The 6,254-nt window shown below is 45.0% G+C and overlaps 1 protein-coding gene across 3 annotated transcripts in view; it reads left to right on the forward strand.

Moving 5' to 3' along the window:
* Positions 1–6,254, forward strand: part of LOC119336761 — a 50,635-nt gene that overhangs the window by 7,103 nt on the left and 37,278 nt on the right. The gene's annotated exons all lie outside the window — the stretch shown is intronic.

Below are 6,254 nucleotides of genomic sequence, written 5' to 3' on the forward strand. Positions count from 1 at the left end.
AGAGAGAGAGAGGGAGGGAGGGAGGGAGGGAGGGAGGGAGGGAGGGACACAGAGTTGATCAGCGGATCGGCGACCTTGGACGGGATCCACGAGCGGCGAGGCGCACCAGCCAGCTACAGCAGCAGTAGACACATGTGGCGGCGACTCTGATGGAGGCGGGACTGATCTGGAGTACGCGCGAGCGCGCAGGATTGCGTCTGCACCAGGCTTCTAGATCACGTGCGCAGACGTGGAGATGACCCAGCTTGGGTCCAATCTGAGGCACGGTTGTTGGTAGCGGCTCTCCAAGCTTAGCTCCTTCCTCCCTCTGTTGGAGCTCTCCAAGCTTTCGGGAGGGAGGGAGGGAGGGAGGGAGCTCCAACAGAGGGAGGAAGGGCTAAGCTTTTCACTGCTAGTGCTGTGTGTGTAAGATACTATCAATAAAGTCTCACTGCTAGTAGTAGTTCTGTGTGTGTGTGTATGTCTGAGAGTGCAACCGGGAGGATTACATTCTCGTACTGACAAGGACCAACTACGCAGCATGGGCGATGAGGATGAAGTACCTCTTGCAAGCAAATGGTGCATGGGATGCCATTGATCCCGAAAGCTCGTCCAAGGAGGTTGACGAGAGCATGCAGGAGCTGGCCTTGACAAATATGTCCCAGTCAACCGTCGACGCGCCGCTGCCGCCTGTTGGAGAGAAGGAGACCGGCCTATGATATGTGGGCAGCGCTATGCTCCATGCATGTGGGTGTAGAGCGTGTTCGAGAAGCAAGGATTCAATCCTTATGCTCGGAGTTTGATAACCTCAAGATGACTGATGGAGAGTCCATGGATGATTTTGCGGCGAAATTCACGACACTTGTGGGGTATATTCGTGAGCTTGGAGACCCGATGGAGAAGTATGTTGTGAAGAAGCTGTTGCGAGCTGTCTCCAACAAATTCATCCTTGTTGCTTCATCGATTGCGCTGCTTAGTGGCATCAACAAGATGGCCACGGAGGAGGCCATTGGGTCACTCAAGGCGCATGAGGAGCTCCTCAAGGGGCTGGAGCCGAGTGGTGTAGAGGAGCAACTTCTCATGATGGGAGGCCGTGGCCGTGGACGCAAAATAAAAGCGAGGTGCAGTGCTACAACTGTGATGACTTTGGACATTATACTTATGAGTGTCCAGAGAAGAAACACAAAGCACTTCTTGCTCCTGCGAGAGTTGAGGTTAGTGCACTCCTGGCGATGTGATGCCGTTAGGGACTCTGCACAAATGACAGTGGCGTGATGCCATTGTCATATGAAGCGTGGACGTGAGGCCAACAAAGACGGTGGTGTGAAGCTATCGTTAGGCGGGGTCGGTGTGATGCCATTGTCACAGGAAGTGTATCCGTGTGATGCCGATAGATAGTTGGTGTGAAGCCGGTGGCAGTGGTGTGATGTCATCATAAAGAAGAGTTAAGTGTGAGGCTGATAAAGCATGGTTTGGTGCCGTGACTAGTCACGAGCTTAAAGCAAGGACTGGAATGGCCAAGGTAGCACGCAAGGATTAGGGGGAGAATGTTAGATATAATCCTTGTGTGCTGTGCTTAATTAACTAGGCATTAGTATAGGTCGGTTCAGGCCAACACTTACCTAGTACTAGTTTAATGCCCGTGCGTTGCCACGGGATAACAAGATATATACACAAAGTGATAAAAATGTTATAATTTGAAAGTGTGTTGAGCATGACGACGTATAGTTTCCTTCCATATAGCAATAACTATCTCTCGCTTATTTCCTAGGCGGTTGTCATGTCATCTTAACCACGCTCTCCTTGTAAGAAGATTAAGCAACATCTTCCTTCCTGTCCCTCCTTCCTTCATTTTCTATTCTCTTCATCTACGCCTGCTCAAGCACACTGTCGTCACTTCAAAAAAAGTTCATCTTGTTTTACCATGGTTTTGGCACCTGTTTAGAACTTTAGAAAATATATGAAATGGTCCTCGCATATTGCGAGAGATGATGGGATATTATACACCTGCTCGTTTTCATTCGTGTTTGCTCAACTGCAATTGATCCGCAGGGGCTAATGAGGCATGGGGATCCTATTGAAATTGGATTTCTAAGGAAACTTGAGAATGAATATCAATGTTAATTCTGTATTCCTCATGCCAATGCGTTACAACAAAATACATAATGTCGTTATGTCCAAAGTGCATGTAAGATGAAGATGAAAAATATCCCAGTGTTGAAGAACAATAAGGATCAACATGAGAGTGCAAGAATCTGGTTCATGTATAGGAAGCGCCTTATCTGCTAGTAGTTAAAAAAGAGGACCTAATCTATTGGTCAGCGCTCAAGAGAAGGGTTTTCTATTCTGCTTCTCCCCTGGATTCAGCACTATACCAACTGGTGGGGGAGGAGAATATCTCAGCAATGCAGCTCTCAGCTTGTGCAAATCTCATTTTACAAAGTACAAGATCCACTTCGTGATTTAAAATGTTTACCAGTCTATAGGTTGCTTTAGCTCTACATCACCAAAAAAGAACCAACTACATTTTTTTTCGGGGAAAAGAATCAACTACTTTAACGCATCTATTTTATGTCATCCATCTACTACTCCCTGCTAAGGTACATGATAATGACTAATTAAGAAACATATAGTGCAAATTTTCCAGTTACAGAATCATCTGCAGCTTTTAATAAACAATAATTCAGAATCCTTCCACAGTGCCTGAGTATGTCCTGCTCCCTGCAAGGAAAGATGCAATCAATTTTACACAACTCTCACTAAAGAACAGCAAACAAGAGACAATAGTGCCAATTTTCTCATTTTCCCAGTGGAACAAATTATGATATTGCTCCATGACAAGCAAGAAATATGCCATGGTATTCAGTGATCCAGTGAGAAAGCAAATATGGAAGAGTACATATTTATGACTGAGAGGTCTAAGTTTAACTGTAAATTTTCCCCCAAAGTCCACATTCAGTTTTACAAGTTATAGGCATGTAAAATAATGGATACATCATATAACCACAAACTGGAAATCGGGCAACAGAAAAATGCACTATTAACTACTCAATGGGAGAAAACAAATGCAAAAATCTCAGGTGATATCTGTAGTAGTTAGAACATTTAGCATAGTGCAAATTTTCCAAGGAGAACAAACTGGTTATATCTTTACCAGGACAGACAAATGAAAATGCGGTAGCTTTCGAAAGTACTGAACATGCACCATCGACCTATCTTTCTACTTTGAATTTTTTTTGAACCAAAATAACGTGCTGACTTACAATCATGAGTTTTCCCACCATACTTTGTTGTATGCGACTGAAAGATTCAGACTGTATAATTACACTTGATACAGGAATGGCATTACTTGGCAAAGGACAAATCGGAATCATGGTTATACTCGATCTTTCAGTCCAGCAGCTATCTCAAATGATAGTTTATTCCCAAGGGCCTCTGGAAGTGGACATGTTCGAGACCTTAAAAGCGTATAAGCATATATTACTAATATTAGTAATACCAATCTGCAGGAGAAAACACACATAAGTATATAAACCGTGTATCAAGCTCAAGGGTGGATACTGAATATTTAGATGCTGACACTGGCCTTTTCGACTCATTAAATGTTGAAATCATATTTGATAGACGTATAATCCTACTCGATATACATCCAGGTAAAATATTTGATCAGTTATTGCAACACAAACACCATTGAGTACACAAGGGAGCCTACTGACTTTCAATAGGATGACTGATGTGTGATGAAAGATGTGATTCAACAACACTGGTGTATCTACACTATTTAATGTAACCCAAAACACATGTGCAAGCTGCCACATCAAGAAAGCTAAAAGGTGCATGCACAATAATACGGCAGCAATGTAATTGATGATATATGATATAAAACAAAAAGGAAACACCCACAAATCCTTTCAAGATGGAGGGAAATAATCAGGGTTGTTCCATGATTTTCAAGTACAATGGATATCGAAATACACCCATAATAATGCCACCTAGAACTTTGCTAATAAATCATATGCATTGTCATCTCCAATGAAAGCATGCCATCAAGAGAAATAACCTCCTTAGAGGCTTTGCAAATTTGACTGTACTTGGAGAATTAAGTGCGGCGTATATCTCCTGCAGGTAATTACAGTGCCCCGAAAGTGAGCAATAGCTTGCATGCATCAACATGGCAAGACTGAATAGGAAGTAGCATTGCAATCATCATTTTTTATCGATCCGACATCAACAACGAGGAAGAGACCTTATATTTCTCCTTGATGTCATCCTAGACAGATTTCATGAATGATGACATCAACTACTCCCTCCTTAAAGAAATATAAGAGTGATCTAAACGCTCTTATATTTCTTTACGGAGGGAGTACTTATTTGTGGTGATGATGCCTTTGTCAAGATCAAGTAATCTCCGTCCATATTATTTCCTGAGACATCTGTTACTAAACCTCAGCTTCTAGGGAAGACCAGAAAAACAAATGTAAGAAAACATGTATCCTTTAACTGAATTTGCTGCTTCTAAAATATAGAGAGAAATGTATATCACTCAAGTAATGGCACCTTCATTGTGAGCCGGATCACTATATTTTTCTTTCGTATCTATTCTAGGTGCTTGGACACCAAGTTTATGCTCGCAAATAAACAATGAATTAGTTGCACTCTAATGAACACCTTTACAAAGAATAGAGTACTTCAGATCAAACCTCCTCTATAGAGCCAGTTAAGCCATCCACAATGTGTGCCCATTATTAGGATCCAAAGAACGAGCATAATGTTTGACGATGGTCCAAAGTACAAACTATGTTTTTAAGGCGACGCCTTACCGCCTTAGGGAGGGGGGGCGCTTTGGCGCCTAGGCGACGCCTAGGCGGGCGCTTTGGACGCCTAGGCGCCCAAAGCGGTCGATTTTCCAAAGCGGAGGGGGAGCGCTTCGACGCCTAGGTGTCGCCTAGGCGTCGCCTTAGGGACGCCTTTAAAACATAGAGTACAAATACCGATATGAAATGAAAGCAGAAATAGGTGACTGAAGACTACTTAAAATCAAATGACACGGCTAGAAAGTGGTATACCTTTTTTGTGGCGGAGAACAGTCTAACGACTGTAACCACGCATGCCTCGGGCCACTGCCACGCTAGGCCGAGGCCAACCACACGCCAAATCTGCACACACTCGAGGAGTCGCCATCGCCTTCTCTCACAGGAGGGCTCTCAGATCCATTCCTCGCATCGCAGCTCCTCCTGCAAACCCGCCGCAGCGCGTCGCAACGCCGCCACTCGTGCATCTAAAACTAAAATTGCAGACCAAAAAGAGCACACGGCGCACCCTTCAGATCGTCACGCGTAAAGAGGCAGAGCATGGTGGCCACGGTGCTGCTCGAGTTGATGGCGGTAGCGCCCATCTGCGCGGCTTTCCGGTGAGCACCTGCCCACAGTACCGGATCGCACTTCCCCTCCTCATCCTCGACCTGATCCACCGCCAGCGTACCTCTCCTCTTCCTCCTCGGCATGCGTCACACCACAGACCACCCCGACCTCCCTCCCCACCCTTGCATTGGATTGCGGTCATACTACCACTCGCAGTTTTGGTGATGTGGGGGAGAGGGAGGCGCCGGGTGGTTCATTTTCTGGTGAGAGATCTTGAGAAAGTCGAGATGGAGATCGTGGAGGAGATGGAGAACGTGTGGTTCTTTCGGTTTTTTGGGACAGTCTTACGTGGGGCTTTTTTCCAGCGTTTTTCTTCCCCGTGCGGGATCCTACGATCGTGGCCCTTGCGCCTGAGAGTTTTTCGGTCGATGGTTGTTGTACGTGGGAAGGATGAGGTCGAACCATCATGACGACAACGGCAGGTTCACCTTTAATAGTAGAGAAAAGTATGCAGTCGGCTAGTAGTCAATTTGGTTTGTGCTTGTTCTGTGCTAGAGCTATAAATGACAGTAGTAAATCAGCTGTTTGTACTGGTGGTGGAGTAGTATAGCTAGCTGCTTCTGAGCTGTATTGTTCAGGTCCGTTTGGAGCCTTGGAGGTCAAGGTCAGGTTGATGTAGCCTATAAATAGACATGTATGCCATCTTTGTAAGATAAGCTTGTAGTGCATCAACAAGAGAAAAGGCTTTGGCTGTGTGAGGCAACAAGTCACCAAAACAGCTTGTGTTGTGCATGTGATAAACAACACGGAGACAGTGAGAGAGGAGCTGAGTGATTCTAGAGGGAGGGGGAGAGAGAGAGAGAGAGCGCTAAGCTTCAGTGTTAGGTGTACGAGATACTATCAATAAAGGCTCAC

This window comes from Triticum dicoccoides, chromosome 7B, assembly GCF_002162155.2.
Source record: "Triticum dicoccoides isolate Atlit2015 ecotype Zavitan chromosome 7B, WEW_v2.0, whole genome shotgun sequence".
Taxonomy (NCBI): domain Eukaryota; kingdom Viridiplantae; phylum Streptophyta; class Magnoliopsida; order Poales; family Poaceae; genus Triticum; species Triticum dicoccoides.